Source organism: Scyliorhinus canicula, chromosome 20 (assembly GCF_902713615.1).
Source record: "Scyliorhinus canicula chromosome 20, sScyCan1.1, whole genome shotgun sequence".
In the NCBI taxonomy this organism is placed as follows: Eukaryota; Metazoa; Chordata; class Chondrichthyes; order Carcharhiniformes; family Scyliorhinidae; genus Scyliorhinus; species Scyliorhinus canicula.
Window position 1 is genome coordinate 65,691,852 of NC_052165.1, and position 21,165 is coordinate 65,713,016.

General features: G+C 47.0%; 1 long non-coding RNA gene across 1 annotated transcript; it reads left to right on the plus strand.

The window, feature by feature from the left end:
- Window positions 1–3,321: 3,321 nt before the first annotated feature.
- On the plus strand, window positions 3,322–20,786 carry LOC119954727. The gene is made up of 3 exons (XR_005458305.1): window positions 3,322–3,376; window positions 16,754–16,850; window positions 20,596–20,786. It is a non-coding gene; the product is annotated as an uncharacterized LOC119954727 (long non-coding RNA).
- Window positions 20,787–21,165: the final 379 nt, after the last annotated feature.

Genomic DNA, 21,165 nt, shown 5'->3' on the forward strand with positions numbered 1-21,165 from the left:
TTCCTCTGCACCAAACTCGTAACGTTGGTCATGACCACGTAAAAGGCATTTCCTCAAAGTGATCTGCGAGCTAGGAATGTGTTCATGTGTGTAGCCCCCTTTTAATTTTAATCTCCTATCTGTCGCCTTTTCACCATTGATTTCTACAAAGAATATGCCAGTCAACTCAAAAGCTAAATCAATTGCTGCCCCTGGACGCACTTCCTGGTCGCTTCCTAGACTTAATTCTTTAAATTCCTTTTTTGAGATAGCAAGTAAGCAATGGTCTCTTTATGTCCAATAACTTGTCCTTTCTTTGATCGAAGTCTCTTTTGTGCTTTTACAAAAATGTTCTTAAGAGGCTTTTTTTACGTTCAAGTATGGTTTTCCTATTTGGTCTATTCTTTGAACATCCTAAAATCTTTCAGTTTTTCCTAATTTCCCTCAGATTGGATCCTATTTAATTCCTTTTGAGCAAGGTCGACAAGTTGAGTATTTTTAATTTCTGCTTTTCGTAACTTGAGGAAGCCATTGGTAGTAGAACAAGGATTTATTGAACTAAAGCTCAATTTAAACTCTGGCAGGGCAATGCTTTTAATTTAAGTGAGAGCAACCTAAGTTTAATGATGGATTTATCGAAACGAATTTGGTGCAAATGAGCTATTTCTTTATACTATGTTGTATTTTACTAACACAGTATTGATTTGAGAATGACTGCCAAGTCAGGAATGCATCTTTACCCAACAGCCCTTTCTGGAAAATTTGAACACAGCAACAAATTCATGGTTAATTCTCTAATGATCCTTTCCTCAAGGCCATGCAACAAGAAAAGAGAAGCTCATTGAGTCGGGTGTGATTTCTGCCTGAGCTACCAATTACTGACTCAGAACAAGCATGCCGTGGAGACAAAGATGATGCAAGGCACGATTTGCCAGCCACTTCCTGCCGGAATCGGGACGGGACCTGGCCACTAGATCCCACAAGAGGCCTCTGACAGGATTACTGACAGTCGTTACGCCTCGGGAAATCACGTTGCGATCTGGATCCTGTCCACAATGGGGCAGGAAAGCTCACTTAACTCTGCCAATGACCGGGATCCTCCTCGAGGAGTCCCCTGTTGAGCACCGTTCATCACTGGTCCCCACAAATAGGGCACTTGGGGTGGTGGGGGGTTCTCCTAGGCGATCGGAGTCCTGGTGGCTGGTATATGGGCAGGATGACAACCCTGGAACTGCTGATGCCACCTGGGTACCTTGGCACTGCCAACATGACAGTGCCACCTGGATGCCAGCCTGGCACTGCCAGGGTGCCCAGGTGGTACTGCCAGAGTGCCAGGCTGGCAGTGTCAAGGTGCTCAGATGGCATTTTTCCCACACTGGGGATCAGGCCTGGGGATGTCCTGCCAATATGAAGTGGGGAGTGGGGGGCTCGAGGACCCACATAGATGCATTGGAGGGGTCCGAGGATCGCGTCAGGGTGTCGACAGATCGGAGCGTCAGCAAGAATTGTGAGTGAGTGCTGCCTCGGGCGGGGGGGGGGGGGGGGTTCCCTGTTGAGCCCTGTAAATAGATAGCACCGTCGTTCCCAGCACTTCTATGACCCCTCTAATCCCACCCAGAACAGACTCTTTGTTTTTGGTTAGATAGTGCCCTTAATCTCTCTGGGAGATTTTCCTGAATAGCAGTGTTAGAGGCTACAATTGGGTCTTGGGTATTCTCTGAGCTTAAACATCTTTACCTCTAAGAATTCCCCAAGTCCTTGACAATAGGAACTTTATTTTCACTGCCTGTTTTATAGAAGAATGATTGACTGGCCCACAATTGTAATAATGAGACCACTCGTGCTATATAGATTTGTTACCATAGCTCCATGCATCTGTGTTTCTGCAATCTTCCAAAAAGTGGTCCTCTTTAGTGAGAGTAGGTCTGAACTGAATCATGCTGCTTTATTCTGCAGCAAATTAGTGAACGTCTATGAATAACCGTAACAGTAAAATCGCACATGACGTCCCTTCTTGTAATACAGAAAATATTAAAACCAGGCCACCCTCCCCCTGATACTAGCGAAGTAACACTTTCTTTTGGTCAGTCGAATGATTGAATTAGACCACGGCCTCTGTCCTGGATCTACTCGGCTCCCTCCTCAAGGTGGACTGGCTCAGGACCTACCTGCATCTCTGAGAAGGACATCCCAACTAAGATATGGGGTAGGGTTCTCCGGCTTCCCAGCGCATATCAATGGAAATTCCCATTGAAGCCACCTCACACCGCCGGGAAACCTACAGAAACCAGAGAGTCCCGCCACCAGCGAACGGCGGGAGAATTCCAGCTGTGTTTCTGATGTTTTTTTGTCATGTTTGGAGAGGGATTATATAGTTTCACCTCTGACCTCTTCCCTGTCCAGGGTGGCCAATACAGCCGCCAATCAAGGCAATTGCAGCATCCACTGTGGTGAGACTAATTGAGCTGAATTGCATAATCCCAACGGAATGAGTGTGGACCCAGCTTCTTTTTATGATCTCTCCCGAATGGAAAAACAGTTCCAGGCCAGTAAACTGTACTTTGGGATAGGTGAAATCAGGTTCTTCCTGGCTGTCTTGGCCATCTGGAAGTCGGTTGTTCCAGTTAACAAATGGTTAACCGTGATGGCTAGAAGTTTGTTGATCCCAGACAATTGGGGGGGGAGGGTGCAGGTGGGGGGGGGGGGGGGGGGGGGGGTGAGCAGGGGGGGTTGATCTCAGCTGGTTGGCATCTGGTTGATCCCACTTATAGGGCAGTTGCCCTTAGCTCTTAGAAATCCAGGATATCTGCCTGTTATAGAATAGAATTCCTACAATGCAGAAGGAGGGCACTTGACCCATTAAGGCTACACTGACTCTCTGAAAGAGCAACCTACCTAGGTCCTCTCCTTCCTCCCACCCTACCTCTGCAATCCCGTAACGTAACCTACACATCTTGACACCTTAGGGCCATTTAAGCATGACCAATCCACCTAACCTGCACATCTTTGGACTGTGGGAGGAAACCCACGCAGGCACTGGGAGAACTTGCAAACTCCACGAAGACCCAAGGTTGGAATCAAGGTTGCTGGCGCTGTGCCATCGTACTGTCCCTATTGGAGATGGTAATCGCATGTTGTCCTTTGGTTGAATCATGTGACCTTTAATATTAGTATTGGCACCATTACCCGACCCATGATGACACTTTGTGCTTCACAGGGTGTTATTATGGAAATCCAGTGAAGACACTGGCTGAGCTTGGTTTCAAGCTGGGAACGATTGAATTAAGACAAAATAAAAAATGCTGTGCTTTTGATGCACAAAAGATTTAATTAAGACAACATAAAAGATGTGCATTCAATGAATTCCTAATCTCCCAGAAGATCCACCCCACATGAAGTAAGTCTGATAAGTTTGTTGTTGTGTGGCATTGTGACTAAACTGTTGATCAAGAACATCAAAACAGAAAGTAAACATATGTAAAACTCAACTGAGCCATTTTATTTAAAACATAATACAAGAAAAACTTAGGCACAACCTAAATCTCTGCTAAATGTGGCTTCTTATTTGGATCCTGGATCTTGTAAGAGGTGTCATTTTTCATTTTGCTAATTTATTTCGACACATCCTCTGCACTGAGAGTCTGGGTACGGAGGTGGCATAAAAAGCTGGTGGGCAAAGAAAACAGGAGATTATAATCAAGGGGAGTGACATAGGATCAAATTTCTTAATATCCTTCTCAACGTGTACAATTCGTTGAATATTATCCTCCAGGAACTGAACGGGTGCATGCTTAGCAGCCGTATCTACACAAAATGGAAATAGCTTGGGGTAGAAAAAATAAACACAGTAAAAAAACAAAAATACTCTAAAAATGCAATTAAATCACAGTTTATCAGGAATATCCTCAATGCCATCTTAAGCATAGGCTGCTTAAAATGTCGGAATCAATTAAAACCCCAGCAGTTCAGTAATTGACTTTGACTGTTGCAAATCTGCAGCCTCGCGGTGAGCTTTAAAAGCAGCACTTGAGTGAATTTTGTGCATTTACAAATCAGAGAGTCTGCAGTGAGATAGCTAGGCCACAGTCCAGCCAGTGAAATGAAGTTAGTGCAGGAGCTCCATGTGCTGCATGGTGAGTTAATGCAGTGTTAAATTAATTGTAAATTGCACAATTCAGCAGTCTGCAAACTGTTGGAGATCCAACAGTGAAAGATCGCAAGAGAATAACTTTACCTTCAGGAATATGCAATTTTCAGATGAATTTGCAGTGATGTTAGCAATCCTAACTCTACCCCTCGCTGTCTTCACAAGGAGCAAGTGCTTGTATATGTGTCACCAGCAGTTAAAACTCACCCAGAGTTAATCAGCCAGTGAATCCATAAAACACTGACCACCAGGACACAGCCGGGGGGTGGGGGTAGGTGGGGGGGGGGGGGGGGGGGGGCAATGGGGGCTGGGCTCATGAAAGGGCATCAAGTGCCCAATGTCCTGATGCTAAGCTTCCTCCGTCTTGCTCTCACATGGCGAGTAGCTGTTCAAAACTGTGTTGCAACAACTCTAGAGAATTTAGCTACATGTCACAATTGACAAGGTGGCTGAAAATTAACTCGCTGGATAGGGATATTTCGCATTCGCTAAGCATGGAGATCCTCAGCATTTTACCTCCAGCAGTGAATTACCTCATAGCGAATGCAAAATATCCCTATCCAGCGAGTTAATTTTCAGCCACCTTGTCAATTCTGACATGAATCTAAATTCTCTACTTGAACCTGACTGGTGGGATGAACCATCCAGCCACTCCCTGGAGGGACGCTCAAAAATAATTCCCTTTTTAAAAAAATTTAGAGTACCCAATTATTTGTTTTCCAATTAAGGGGCAATTTAGAGTGGCCAATCCACCTAGCCTGCTCATCTTTGGGTTGTGGGGGTGAAACCCACGCAGACACGGGGAGAATGTGCAAACTTCACACGGACAGTGACCCAGGGCCGGGATTCGAACCTGGGTCCTCAGCGCCATCGGCAGCAATGCTAACCACTGTGCCACCATGCTGCCCTAAAAATAATTCCCTTTTGAAGGAATGTACAGAATTAAAAGAGCAGAGTTATCTCCAGGAACTATTTTTTTTAAAACTTCAAAGGTTGAACAGGCATAGGTGAAAACGTAGCAGCACCTCTGGGATAGCGGGATGATAGGCAGTTTGAGCAGAGGCTGTGGAGAGAACCAGCATGATGCCCTCTGCCAACCTAGAGCCGGATTCCACCATGCTTCTGGGCAATTGCAGGAAGCTGTCTGGCAGGCTAACACATTGACTCAGCAACTCGGTGTGCACCTCCATCATTGTTCTCCTGTCTGCCATCCAAAAAGGTCCTCATCTGAATCCTCTGCAGCAGAATATCTCTAAGACCTCACCTTCCCATGGGATGGCAAACAAACCATCCTTTCCTCCTGGCCCACTCATGCCAGGATGATTCACCATGTACTGATTGAAACATGCCCCTGGTCTCCAAGGTACATTCAGTGCTTGTGTTATAACCTGCCTGCTTACCATTGGCTGGGGACTAATGACAATACCTCAATCCTATGGGAGTATGAGCTTCCCCAATGAGGGGGGCAGAGAAATCATTAGCAGACACCCTGCATAAATAGAGCTGGCCAGTTTGGAACCAGCAGAGAGAGGAGTGAGCAGCAAGGGAAGTTGCTGCTGCTGCTGCTGCTGCTGCAGCATATATATATATATATATGTTATTGTAAATAAATGTTATTTCTTCGTATCCTTAAAACTCGTGCTGGATTCTTTGTGGTCCTCACAAAAGCTTGTATCTGGGTTAATGGCTGTAATTGGCTGATCAAGTTATGAGGTCTCCTTTTCCACGCTCTGCTCTTCCGCCAGGTGTTGCTGTGGCAGCCCTTGGGTGTCACAAAGCAGGAAACTAGAAGAATAAGGTTGGTATGAGGGAGAAGGGGTGGGGTGGAAAACAAAATAATTGTGCCTCATTATATCTCATCGTAAAGATAGTAGGACCAGGCCATGCTGGGAGTTGCAAAGGAGCATAATTTTGGTGACAATGTGGCATAGTGGTTAGCACTGCTTCCTCAGTGCCAGGGGCCCACATTCGATTCTGGCTTTTGGTGACTGTGTGGAGTGTGCAAGTTCTCCCTATAACTGAGTGGGCTTCCTCCCACAGTTCAAAGATATGCAGGTTAGGTGGATTGAACATGCTAAGTTGCTTGTTAGTGTCACTAAAATGTTCAGGTTATGTGTGGGTATGGGGTTACAGTGATAAACCGGGGAGTGGGCCTCGGTCGGTGCAGGCTCGATGGGGCGAATGGCTTCCTTCTGCACTGTAGGGATTCTATGCTTCTATAAGTAAAGAAGTCTGACAACACCAGGTTAAAGTCCAACAGGTTTGTTTGGAATCACTAGCTTTCGGAGCACAGCTCCTTCATCAGGTGAGTGAAGAGGTGGGTTCCACGAACACATATATACACAAAGTCAATGATGCAAAATGATGCTTTGAATGCTGTGGTGAATGGTTCCATCAAATGCGAACTGCCGGTTCAAAGTGGAGAGGATCTCCAAGAAGATCGTGCATACAGACACTGACATTAAGTTTCTACAAAGATGCAAAAAAGCAGACAACAGCATTCAAAGTATCATCTTGCATCATTTGACTTTGGGTCCAGAATCTGACAGTTGACCTCCAAGGTGATCTGCTCCCACTGTCTTGTGGGGCTGGTTCTTGGGGGCCAAGTAGCCCCCCCGAGGGACCCGGGCATTGCTGCTCTTGCCCATCTCCACCTCTAATGCCTGCTGCACTGGATCCATTGCCATGGAAACCTTTCTCTCCCTTTATGTTTCAATTTCCACCTTTCATGTTATAGCAATAATATTGGCAATAACAGTGCAGCTTCCCTTTAAGAAGAATAGACTGTTCTTAAGACTAAAGTGCACCATGTGATCTCAGAACAATGCTGTTCGGTCCCCTGCTGGACACAGAGGCAGCCAGCAAAGTAAGGATAAAGTCGCCACAGCCCCAGATAACCATAGGCTGTTTTCCCCTGTGAGGGGGAGAGCTGACTGGTGGTGATTTGAGGATCACTGCACCTCAGGCGAGGGCCAAGGTTGAGAAGGTGGGGTGTAATGAACTCCAATTGGCTTTATTGATTGGCCAATTGGAGTATGAGCTCCCTCAATGATAGCTCATTGAGGGGGCCCAAATAAGCACCTGTGTAGGCTTTGTGAGCCAGTCTTAAGTTGACTGGACTGCTAGCAGCACTGTTTGTAGCTGCTCCTGGAATATCGTTATTGTAAATAACTATTGGTGTGGTGACGGAACTCCTGCCTCCCGTGGATTACGTGGATCACAAAATATCTCAGCCGATATGGGAATTGAACCCGTGCTATTGGCCTCACTCTGCATCGCCAACCAAATGTCCATCCAACTGAGCTAAACCAACTAAATTAGGCCAAGCAAAAGGAAGGCCTGGGTAGCTCCCCTAGAGCCTGCAGTCAAGATGGCTTACATTGATTTTTGAACGCCTCCTGCTGTTGCCAGGCAGATTTGTTGAGTGCTTGTGGGCTATGGTAAACAGACTGAAGTAAGCTCCAAGCCCAGAAATCAAACCAGGTTGCCACAGAAGCTGAAGTCAAAGTTTTTACCCAGCTGTAGGCCTAAGGCAATTGTATACAGATCTGGAACCAAGCAGAGAAAAGAGTGAAGATAAATTTTATGTGGAGAAATCACTGGTATAGGCATGTGCCTTCAAAGTAAACGTACGTCTTTTGGAAAAATTGGAGTATCGTTAACATTTATAGAAATTTATGGGTATTGACCTTAGAAGCAGAATTTTCATGTAAAGGTAAAAGACACCCGATCTTGCTGCTATAAAAAAGGATGCCAACTCATTTTATTACTGTGTAGTTTTATTTATTTTTCTGCAGCTGTGATTGACTGGCTGTAAACTATTTATTCTGGTTTTATCAAAAACCTTACTGCATTTGAATCCTCCGAGGCTGAAGCTGTATAGTAGCACAGTGTTTTGCTATGCCTGCTATGCACATCTCAGCGTAGACGTGTTTTTGCATTGCCAAAGCACAAGTTATCATTAATTTTCAGTGACCTTATATGTCACAAACTCACATCCAGATCCCCAATTCCACAGAATTGTATTAGGATTTAATTCAACTGCAATCTGTATCTTCATGGCCCGATATGTCCCTCACTCCACCATAATCATTAAGCTGGGTTCAATGAGGAGTGTAGGAGGGTAGCACCATACATACCTAAAAATGAAGTGCCAGCCTGGTGATGCTCCAAGACAGGTTGACGTGCATGCAGTGGAAACAGCATGCAATACACACAGCTAAGCGATTCCACAACCAATGGATCAGTTGAATGTGCGGTTCTGCAGTCATGAATGGTGGTGAGCAATTATAACTGAAGGAGTGGGTGGGCAGCACGGCGGCATAGTGGTTAGCACAGTTACTTCACAGCTCCAGGGTCCCAGGTTCGATTCCCGGCTGGGTCACTGTCTGTGCGGAGTCGGCACGTTCTACCCGTGTCTGCGTGGGTTTCCTCCTTGGTCCAAACATGGACAAAGGACCTGAACTCCAGTGGGGAGGTGAGAGTGATTGCCCTTGATGACAAGGCAGCATTTGACTGAGCATGGCATCAAGAGGACCAAGCAAAACTGAAATCAATGGGAATCAGGGAGAACACTCTCCACTGGTTGGAATCATAACTAGCACAAAGGAAGATGGTTGTGGTTGTTGGAGGCCAATCATCTGAGTTGTAGTGCCCGATTGCAGGAGTCCTCAAGGCAGTATTCTAGATGGAACGATCTTCAGATACTTCTTCAATGACGCTCCCTATATTACAAGGATAAAAGGGGAGTTCGCTAATGATTGCTCAATTTTCAGCACTATTTAAACCTCTTTTGATAATAAACAGTCTGTTTCCATCTGCAGCAAAAGCTGGATGACCTCCAAGCTTGGGTTGGTTAGTGGCATGTAACATTACACCAGACAAATGCTTGGCAATCGGCATCGCCAACAAGCGAGAATCTCACCATCTCCCCTTCAACAGCAGTGTTTAACATTTACAGGATGCACTCACCAAGTCCCCATCAACAGTCCCTTACAAACATGCCCTCAACCACCAGAAGAACTAGGGAAGACAATGCATAGAGAGACCATGGGCGCGATCCCCCGGCTCGGAAGAATCGGCGCTCGCCGTTTTTCAAGGCGACCGGCGACTCTCCGACCCGGATGGGCCGAGCGGCCTGCCGTTCGCGACTGTTTCACGATGGCGGCAAACACTTGGTCGCTGCCGTCGTGAAACGAGTGTGCAGATGCCCGTTTGGGGCTTGTAGGGGGCCTGGTGGGGAATGAGCACCACGATTGTGCTCGGGAGTGGACAGGCCCGTGATCGGTGCCCACCGATCGTCGGGCCGGCGTCTGAATCGGACGCACTTTTTCCCTTCCACCGCCCCGCAAGATCAAGCCGCCACGTCTTGCGGGGCGGCTGAGGGGAAAGACGGCCACCGCGTATGTGCGGGTTCGAGCTGTCAGTGTTCTGACGTCAGCCGCACATGCGCGGGTTGGAGCCGGCCAACCTGCGCATGCGCGGCTGACGTTATTAGGCGCGCCGGCCGCGTCATTCTCGGTGCGACACCCCCGCGGCCGAGAGTTATGGAGCGCCGCTCCTAGCCCCACCAGGAGGGGAGAATAGGGGGCGAGGAGCGGCCTTGGAGGCCGTCGTGAAACTCGGCCGAGTTCACGACGGCCCTCCCGATTTTTCCTAGGAGCGGAGAATTCCGCCCCATGACTTGAAAGTTCCCCTCCAAGTCACACACTATGCTGACTTTGAACTATGTTGGCAGTTTGTTGATTGGTCATTCAGTGTGTCAGTCAGAGTCTGTCTGTGCACCATCATATACTTGTGTGTATATTATGACATAGGCCAGACCAGGTATTGCTGGCAGAGATCCTTCCCTAAAGGGCATTAGTCAACCAGGTGGATTGTTGCACAAATCCATAGTTTCATGGTCACCATTACTGAGAATAGATTTTATGTTCCACATTTCGTTAATTTATTTCAAATTTCACCAGGTGCCGTGGTGGGGTTTGAACCCATGTCTCTGGAACATTAGCCTGGGCCTCGGGATTACTAGTCCAGCGACATTCCAACTATGGCACTATTTTCTCCATTTGGCTTGCAACCAATTGGAACAGAAAAATCTTCAGTTTTATATGACACAGTTTGTGTCAAATTGTATTTGCCTTGCCCACGGTTCTACTCATTGCTGGACAATATCAAACAGAAAAGTGACTGTGAGCAATCACCTGTGTTGTTCGGTTAGTTAGAGTCATGGAGTTTTACAGCACAAAAAGAGGCCCCTCGACCCATTATGTTCTTCAATAAAAATATTAATCTCGAAGCCTTTCTGGGATATGATACCATTTTTCAGATCAGTCTTCTTATAGACTGCAAATGAGTTAATCCCCATACATAGAGACACTTCAGAAATGCAAATTTATACTAATCTATTTTCCCAAATACATATTTTTAATGGGATGTATATTACAATGTTTCCTGCAGCCAAATTTGTTAATTTTAGTAAATATATATGCATATTAATGAGACACAAACAAGTTTTATGCTATGTTAATGGCACCTTAGTTTTAATCCCCTTTGGAGGCAAGAACTTGTGGATAAAATCAGCTGAGAATTAGATGAAAGAGTAAGGTGTCGCGGTAAGGCTCCGCTCCTAGAAAATGGCCAACAACAAGAACCCCTTAAAGCATGATGGGAAAAATGGCCATCCTTTCAAGCATCCAAGAGGGCATATTCAAAGAAGTTTGCAAAGAGTTCAAAACAGGGAACAGCTGAGTTGCACAGATTGACACACAGATCACAGATATCATTAAGGTCCGCGTTGAACGGGACACCTAACCCACAAATATTATTAAACAGCAAAAAATCCCCTTCTGGAACATCACACGGTGAAAGATTGAACAAGAAATTGAAACCACAAGGTCTAAGCTTGAGTGTCAAAACAAATGGCTGTATGATGAACTGATTTGGTTAGAAAATGGGGTCAATCAGCCTTTTGTGGGCTCAGAGCGGAACTATCAATACAGACCAAAGGACATGACCCTCGTCATGAACATGCAGGATGCATAAATGTCCAGCCCTCAGAACATTCTGTAGCATAACCCTGGTAAGAACCTCACAGAAGCAACCCCCCAATCCCCCCCACCCCCGAGTTGGAAACTCAGTGACATAAGACCCTGCATAAGGTAGCACAGTGGATAGCATTGTTGCTTCACAGCTCCAGGGTCCCAGGTTCAATTCCTGGCTTGGGTCACTGTCTGTGCATAGCCCGCACGTTCTCCCCGTATCTGTGTGGGTTTTCTCCGGCTGCTCCGGATTCTTCCTACAAATCCCAAAAGACGTGCTGTTAGGTGAATTGAATATCCTGAATTCTCCCTCTGTGTACCCGAACAGACATCGGAATGTTGGTACTGTGGGCTTTTCACAGAAACTTCATTGCAGTGTAATGTAAACCTACTTGTGACAATAAAGATTGTTATTATAAGAGAACCTGGCCAGTTCCTATACAGGGTAATATCTATCTAAATGTCCAAGTTGCGAGTCTTGGGGCAATTGTAGTCATTAGTGTAGCATAGGAATTGCATAAATGGTGCATTTGATTGAAGTATATAATAAAATTGCATTGAATCATAACTTACATTGTAGAACGTTTGTTTGATATGTAAACTATTTGGCCTCTTGTAAGAGTACAGAGACCAAGAGGGTCAACAGAATTTCATGATTTTTATTGCAAGTCAGTGAAACTTCTGCTTGCTTATTAGGAAATTGGCCGATACCCGGAAGCGACAAACCTTTTCAAAGCTTTGACTCAAAAGGCTCAACGATTGATTTGTTGAAGAGGAGAAAGTTCGGAAGTTTTTTTTTTCTTTAAAACTGTTCCCCAGGCCTTTAATGAAGTATTGCTTCTATGTTAAACCAAAAAGGCACTAGCCACAATGTGGCATTTTCAAGATGACTCAAGGTAGCAAGGGGACTGACTGGCTGTATTGATTCACATAGAGCTGTCATTTTGACTAAAGACAATTGATCAGACAGGAGAACAATTGACCTTTCTTAGAAAGTTTGGAGCAGAGAAAGAATTAGTTTTGAGTCAGAGCCAGCGCTGGCTGGGAAAAGTTTTCATATTCACTCAGGAAACAGGTAATCAGATATTGGCATTTCACAGCAGGTTCAGTAGCAACAAAACATTTTACGTTGCTGAGTCAGTGTCAATACTGACTGAAGCATCAGTACGATCAACCCAAAATTATTAGCACTCTTTTTCTCTCCAGAGATGCTGTCTGACCTGCTGGGAATTTCTCACACTTTCTGTTTTTTTTATTTCAATGATGGTCTTTCTGGGAATGTTCAGAGGCAGGATGCAATTTTTTGCTCTGAATCTTGAGCAGTTCTGCCTGGAAACCACTTCTGTAAAGTTAGGAAGATGCGTCACAAACGGTGGCATTTCTTAGATGACTTTGAAGCAAGAAAATTGCAACTTGCTAGGAGAAATCAATTTGTTTTCCGTTAATCAAAATAGAGGGAGCCTGAGAATGGAAGTAATTACTAAGCTTGAAGGTATAACCTCCTGATAATGGGCGCGATTCTCCTACCCCCACGCTGGGTGGGAGAATCGCAGGAGGGCCGGGCGAATCACGCCACGCCGCCCTGGCACCCCCCGCGATTCTCCCATCCTGCCCAAAATGGCGTGTTGCGTTTTGTGACAGGCCGCTCGGAGAATCGCCGCTCGCTGTTTCTAACGGCGACCGGCGATTATCCGGCCAAATGGGCCGAGCGGCCTGCCGAACCCGACTGGTTCACGCCGGCGCCAACCACACCTGGTCGCTGCCAGTGTAAATAGCGCGCGACCGCTGTGTGTGGGACCTGTGAGGGGCGGAGGGAGGATCGAGCACCACGGGCATGCTCAGGAGGTGTCTGGCGCACTCTTTTCCCTCCGCCGCCCCGCAAGATCAAGCCGCCATGTCTTGCGAGGCAGCAGAGGGGAAGACGGCAACCGCTCATGCGCGGGTTGGCGCCGGCCAACCTGCACATGCGCGGCTGACGTCACTTAGCCGCTGGCGGCCGCGTCATTCCTGGCGCGCCGCTTTGACGCAAGCGTCAGGATCCGGCGTCCGAGATTCATGTGCCGTCGCTCCTAGCCCCCTGGGGGGGGGGGGGGGGAGGGGGGGGAATTGGTGGCGAGGAGCGGCCAACCTTTTCTCAGGTACAGTAGCAGCAGAAGTAGCATCCACCTTTTAATGCAAAATGCTTCCATGGCAATCCAAGCCTTTTCTCCCATTGTTTTTTGTTAATGTCAGTTGGCTTGAGGTAGCACGGTAGCACAAGTGATTAACACTGTGGCTTCACAGCGCCAGGATCCCAGATTCGATTCCCTATTGAGTCACTGTCTGTGCTGAGTCAAGCACATTCTCCCCCTGTCTGTGTGGGTTTCCTTCGGGTGCTCCGGTTTTCTCCCACAGTCCAAAGACGTGCAGGTTAGGTGGATTGGCCATGATAAATTACTGTCAGTGACCAAAAAGGTTAGGAGGGGTTATTGGGTTACGGGGATAGGGTGGAAGTGAGAGCTTAAATGGGTCAGTGCAGACTCGATGGGCCAAATGGCCTCCTTCTGCACTGTATGTTCTATGTTCTATTGAGGTGATTTTTCTTCTCTAGGGAATTGATGTGGCAAATGTAGCGACTGACCTGTTGTGTTTGATGGGGAATGGTTGAATTCTGGGACTGATGGTTGTTCAGCATCTTTCTCAGTGAATCTGCCTCATAGGCTGTCTGCTGTGAAGTAGGGGTTCCAGTCTGCTTCTGTGAGGATAGGTTTGGTTGTTGACTTCCTCCGTGTGCAATCAAGGTGACAAATTATCCATGCAGATCCCAAGTTGCCAAGTGGACGGACATTTTGTGAGTTTGTTGAATATTTGCACTCTGGTTCGCCAGTTCTGAGATCTGGCAATGAGGTTCTGAGATCTGGCAATGAGGTTCTGAGATCTGGCAATGATTTGGCAGCTTTATCAAAGTGAAATTTGGTTTTCTGTCATTTCATTTTGACCTTGTCACTCACTCCTGTTACTATTTCTGGCTTCAGTAGATTTCTATAATCATCAGTGGTCTATCTGGGATGTCATGAATGGCTCTTTACTATACTTAGCTTGATGTTCATTACAAGCACACATTAGGAAGACTACGTCCCCTTGACAACGAGTCGTTGAATATCCCCAGCAGGTGCAGGGCCAGAACTGCCGAAAACGTTTTATAGAAGTCCACTGGGAACCTAGCTGGTTCCAGCACCTTCTCAGATTGCATGGAGTTGATGCACTCCATCACTTCCTCCTAGGTCCAACGGTGCTTCCAGTCCCTGCTCCTTGTCCTCCCCCAAAGCCAAGATTCCCAGCCCGTACAGGAACTGCTTCATCATCAAGTCCCCCTCCAGGGGCTAGGAGGTGCACAGTCCCCAGTAGAAGGCTGCAAATGCTCCATTAATCTCCTCTGGAGCCGTGACCACCCTTCCCCCTTGTTTCTGATCTATGCGATCTCTCATGCGGCTGCCTGCTTCCTCATCTAGTGGGCCAGCAGGCGGCTGGCCTTGTTCACATATCGTAGAAGGAGCTCCGTGCCCGGCGAAGCTGGTTCACTGATATCCCATTTGAGATCAGCTTGAACTCCATTTGTAACCTTTTCCTCTCTGCTATCAACTCCAAGGTCGGAACCGTGAAGCACTGTCAATCCACCTTCAGTATGGAGTCGATCACCACTGTCTAGCTGCCCGTATATTGCCCTACGTAATACATACATTACTCTTTTGAAGAGTTGTTGAAATGAGCAGTAGTCTTCTTGTAAAGATAAACAAATCTATTGAGTAATACAGTAGTCCCCCGTTATACCGCGCTCCGCAATACTGCGGTTCGCGATATACGGCGGGGGGGGGGGCTTATGGACCCCAACTGTCAGCTTCCCTCTCCGGATCAAAGTGAGCCGGCCGCTGAAATTGACACTGCCGGCTGATTGGAGGGAGAGAGCAGCCGGCAGTGTCAATTTCAGCGGCCGGCTGACTTTGATCCGGAGAGGGAAGCTGCTCTCTCACTGAAACAATCAGCCGGCCGCTGAAATTGACACTGCCGGCTGCTCTCTCCCTCCAATCCAACTTTTAAGTTTTATTGTTTCTGATTGGAGGGAGAGAGCAGCCGGCAGTGTCAACTTCAGCGGCCAGCTGATTGTTTCAGTGAGAGAGCAGCTTCCCTCTCCGGATCAAAGTCAGCCGGCCGCTGAAATTGACACTGCCGGCTGATTGGAGGGAGAGAGCAGAGAACACAGGAGGAGGTCATACGGGCCTCTGCAAGACCAGCATGGTCTCACATCGCCCCTCCCCTCTGTAGCCCTGTATTCTAAAATTAACCCCCATCGTGGATATCCGCGGCTCGGATGCAACGCGGGTGGCTGTCTTGGACCCCAACACCCGCGTTATAAAGGGGGACTACTGTATAAATAGATATTGTGAGTTATTTTACTCAATACAACTAGTAAAATAAAGAAACAATTGTAGAGATAAGTACATAAATTATACAAGACAATGCTTTGATAGCAAATAACTTCTTCTCGCTATAGCTTTACTATTTCTGTTCTCTTTGCACTCCTGATACACACGCTGAACAGAAAGAGCCGGAAAATTATTAATATAGGTCCTGATAGTGAGACCTCTAGTGTTCAATTGCCTGTACTAGCATTACATATATTGATCATGTATATTGATATAGAGATCACTACACCCCCGGATCCTTATATTCCTTATATGCTATTATCTCCACCATCCCTCCCCCCCATACTCCTTGACAATTGCCTTCAGAACCTCCCAGAATGTGATGGGAGAGACCTCCTCCGTTCTGGTTACAGCTCACATAATTGTCAATGGCTAGTGTCATCCTTTCACAAAAAGCCTTGTCGCAAGGAGGGCTGTGTACAGCCTCCATGGTGTGTGTGTGGGGGGGTGGGGGGGGGGGGGGGGGCGCTGGGCAAGACATGTCTCCAACCTCATCCACAGTGTGATGCAATGTCCGAGATAGCTATTGCTGAGTATTCCACCCCTACTACCCCTGCAAGCTCCAACCTCCCCACCACAAAGAATTATATTCGGGAGTAGGTCTTGTGGATGTGGAAGAAGAAGGAAACCTCCTTCTCCCTCGGGTGGCTGAATCTCTCAGGAACCACCCCCCCCTCCCCCCCCCCCCCCTCCCCCCCCCCCCCACCCCCCCCCCCCCCCCTCCCCATCTGATCCATGAAGACACTCACTCCCTTTATCATTCCTGAGTTTGCACCAGATCTGGGGGCTTGTTGACCTGTCCATCTTTGGTTCTAGGATACAGTTAAAGTCTTTGCCCATGATCAGTCGGTGGGAGTTGAGGTTGGGGATCACTGCTAATGTCTTCTTGATGACCTTGGCGCTGTTCCAGTTCAGGGTGTACACAGTTACCAGTACCATCGGGGTCCCTACCAGAACACCACACACCATTAAGATCCATCCACCCGGGTCTGTGATGTGTTGGTCGCTGTGAAGGCTACCCTCTTGCTAAATAGAATTGCGACCACCCTCTCCCCTCATGTCAAAGCTCGCTTGATATGCCTGTCCCACCAGCTCTTTCTTACACTTATCTGGTCTTTGGCTTCCAGGTGCATCTCCTGAAGATATACGTCGACTCGCAGGCTTTTCAGTTGGGCGAAGACTCGGGATCATTTTACTGCTCTGTTGAGTCCTTTCACGCTTCAGGTGACTCCCCTGACCAAGGGTTTTTGTTCCCTCCCTCCCTTGGGGTCAGCCATGTTGATTTTGTGGACATGCCCAGGTTGCCTTTGTCTTTGGTCCATTCAAAATGGCCACTGCCACCGTCCTCCTTCCATGCATATCCTTGTGTAACCTGTATGACCAGATTTCTGTCCGCCCCCTTGAACTACCCAGTCTTCCCCCTGATCCTTTCTGATCGAGCAATCTACCCCCTCCTGTACCAACCCCCCCCTCCCCATCACCCTCTCATTTCTCCCACCCACCCTCCCCAGCCCGCTGACTTACACCCTTTCCTGCCAGAGATCCCCTCCCTCTGTGAAAACACACCACAGACCCCCTCGCTTTACTCCAGGGGTGGGCAAACTTTTCCGTGCAAGGGCCACATTCAGAAATTCACAATTTTAAAGGGCCGCATAGTATATTAAGTAAAATAATTACTTCACCCGGTTATGATTCTGGGCGCCTCATATAGAACATAGAACAGTACAGCACAGAACAGGCCCTTCGGCCCTTGACGTTCTGCCGAGCAATGATCACCCTACTCAAGTCAATTTATCCACCCTATACCAGTAAGTAACCCAACAGCCCCCCCCCCCCCATTAACCTTAAAAAAAAATAATAAAAAATTTAAAAAAAAAACTTTTTTTTTTAATGACTTGGTGGGCCGCATAGCCGTAGTTTGCCCACCCCTGCTTTACTCCCTTTTACCGGAATGTTCCATTTATCGGCTTGTTCACTAGGTTGGTGGCCCCACCCGGAAAAGAAGCCAATCAACCCTGACCAGTCCGAACACCCGCAGCTGCGAATCTCTCCTTTCCCTATTAGTGTCACCCTATTTGGATTGGCCCTGATGCCCAAGGAGGAGTGCCAGATTCCTCCTTGCCCCGATGGCATGGCTTGTCACGTGTTGGTTCTCACCCTGTAACCACAACCCACAGTAACCCATGAGAACTATGCGATCGCTTGCACTGCAAGTCCATGTGGTAATTCCCCACAGGGTCTCCGCAGAACGTGTCATACTAAGATTAACCGCAAACCAGGGTTAAACACCACAAACGAGAACAAGAACAGGCAAAACGAAAAAGTAACACCCACACAAACAATGTATATACCCCCACCATTCATGCATGACCATGACCTCGCATCATCCCGCTCAGTTCTTGTCCAGTGCATTCCTTTGTATGAGAATGTTTGCCTCCTCCGGCATGATATTAAAGTAGTCCCTGTCCTTGTACATGACCCAGACTTTCGCCGGGTAAAGCATGCCCAATCACACTTTGTTTTTGAGAAGTGCTGTCTTGCCCTTTTGAACTCCGCTTGGCAATTAGGCAGCTCAGCCCCAATGTCTTGGAAGACACGGATGGCATGTGCCTCCCAGTTGCAAGTCCGCATGTTCTTTGCCTAATTCAGGATACATTCCTTGTCCTGGTACCTGTGGAACCTGATGATTATTCTGGCCTTCAGAGTATTTTGGGTCGCTGTCAGTGGCTTTATTTCGGCCTCAGGCGAGATATTCATTTGTCCTGTTCGGTGACCACCTTTTCCACCTTCTGGACCATCACTCCTTGGGCCTAACCGTCGCTCCACCCTGCCAGTGCGGCCTCGATTGCCGTCTCCATCACTGACATTAGGTCCTCATTCACAGCCTCCCTATGCTTCTGGAGTTCTGTAGAGATGAACCCACATCAGCCTCTCCGTTGAAGACTGGGATGGTGTTGGCGACTCTGCTGGGTTTGCCACGTTCAGATTCGTGCTGCTATGCCATTCCACTGGCTCCGATGCTGGGGTTTTACACTGCCTACTTTTGCTCCCCTTGAGACTGTGTGGTGGTTTGCTGACATCCCAGATCGGTTGAGTTATTGATGAGGGTCAGATTTGTGAGATTTGTTTCAAGGTTTGGTGCCCGTTCATTGAACCAAAAAGGTCCAAGAAAGAGTTTCCAGATGGGAGTGTGGCCATCTTAAATGGACGGCCGCAAAGGATGATGGGAATTATGGTCAGGTTGGGACACAGCCCCTGTGTATTGTGCAGAGGGAAACCAGACCTAACTGAAACATACCTGCTCAAGGTCAATCACCGATTTTCCCAGGACAATGGGACACAGATCGAAAAGTAGCAACAGTAGCAGACTCGAGGGCACCTATTTACCTTATAGAATTTACAGTGCAGAAGAAGGCCATTCGGCCCATTGAGTCTGCACCGGCTCTTGGAAAGAGCACCCTACCCAAGATCCACACCTCCACCCTATCCCCATAACCCAGTAACCCCACCCAACACTAAGGGCAATTTTGGACACTAAGGACAATTTATCACTGGGCTAAATCACTGGCTTTGAAAGCAGACCAAAGCAGGCCAGCAGCATGGTTCAATTCCCGTACCAGCCTCCCCGGACAGGCGCCAGAATGTGGCGACTAGGGGCTTTTCACAGAAACTTCATTGAAGCCTACTCGTGACAATAAGCGATTTTCATTTTAATTTCATTTAGCATGGCCAATCCACCTAACCTGCACATCTTTGGACTGTGGGAGGAAACCGGAGCACCCGGAGGAAACCCATGCACACACGGGGAGACTGTGCAGACTCCGCACAGACAGTGACCCAAGCCGGGAATCAAACCTGGGACCCTGGAGCTGTGAAGCAATTGTGCTATCCACAATGCTACTGTGCTGCCCTTATATGGGAGTGAATACGTGCTTTGGACAATAGCAGCTAGGACCCGCCCAAGCCATCGAGGTACCCGCCCCTAATTGACCAGAATTGATTAGGGTGATCAAAACCCTATTGTTGTATCTTCAGATTGTGAAGTTTTATTCAATTTACCAGTTGTTCTTGAGACATTGCTGAAACAGTAGAAATTCAAGTTAAAAACTTGTCAGGTGCAAATAAGAATTGTTTTATTTGAAGTTCATTGGTTACAACTTGAATTTCATTTAAAAGGTAGTTTGTAGACAATTTGATTTTCTTCAAACAAACACAGGAATTATCTTCTGAGACAATAGCCTGAACACAACTTTAAAAGTCAAAGGCTGAAGTCAAAGTATGAAAATGAAATAGGAATACAGAACTCTTTTCTAATTCTCTTCCTTTACTTTCTCTCTCTCTCTCTTTCTGTCTTTCTGCTCTTTGTCTCTTTCCTGTCTCTTTCTCTCTGTCTCTTTCTTCCTTTCTTTCTCTGTCTCTTTCTGTCCTTTCTTTCTCTGTCTCTTTCTGTCTCTGTCTCTTTCTGTCTTAAGCGATCCGATCACACCCCAATATAATCCTAATTGGTTTAAGCTATATTCAAAACTAATTTGATTTGATAACAAGCCGTCCATCCTCACGATGCAACGCCACTTCCAATTGTTGCTTATCTGCAACAATTGAGACGTTATGTCATCTCATCATACTATAATTCCGAAAATATAATTGAAACTGTCTTAACACAGTCTAAAATGTTTCGGCTTGCATACGTTATGGAATGTGGTTCAGGCTGTTATCACAAGTGGCCTGAAATCAGAACAATGGAGCCTTTAATGCTTCCACCTTATTGTCATGGGATTCAGCCCCTGCCCTTGGAAAAATGTGATGTTTTTATCAGTGGTTCTGTGTTTTCCAAACTCATGTCTGAGTTTGGAAATTGTATATTTCTTTCATTTTAAAACTGGGATTTAATATTTATGCTTTAAACAACTTTTTTACCTATATTAAGTGTATTTAAAATACCTGACTTCTACACCTATCAATCTATTAGATCCTGAGTTGGGACCGCCTAAAAGAGTGCAAAAGATTGGGGGATGCGAAGAACTGCGCAACCAGTATTCGGCCTCTTTTGGGATCGGCCTCTGCTCCGACCAACTGCAGTATATCGACCAGCCAAGTTCAAGGACCCGTGATCGCTACCTGAAGGACGAGCCGCAGCCGAGACAAACCTGAAGACTTCCAGCCGCCACATGTGAGGATCCAGATAAAGGCCTTGTCTAACCTACACAGAGTCGGTCACTTGGAAGTTAAGTAAAGGTCATTTTAGTTGTTAGGTGTAGTTTAATAAGTAGCCACGTGTAGATTATTATGCATAGCACCAAGCCTGTGTTTAATAATAAATTATAATTGAACAAACACACTGGTTGTGTGGTCATTTGTCCGATACAAGAAACGTGCTTACGTCTTGTGGTTCAGGTAAAAGAGCAACAGGAGCTACCTTCCGTGTGACCTCTCAGCACATGGCCGCTGCTGGAAGTGGCCCAATACTCTCACAGCAACAGGTGAATCCTTTATATTTGCGGGCCATCCTTCACCACAGCTTCCTGTTGCGCTGAAAGAG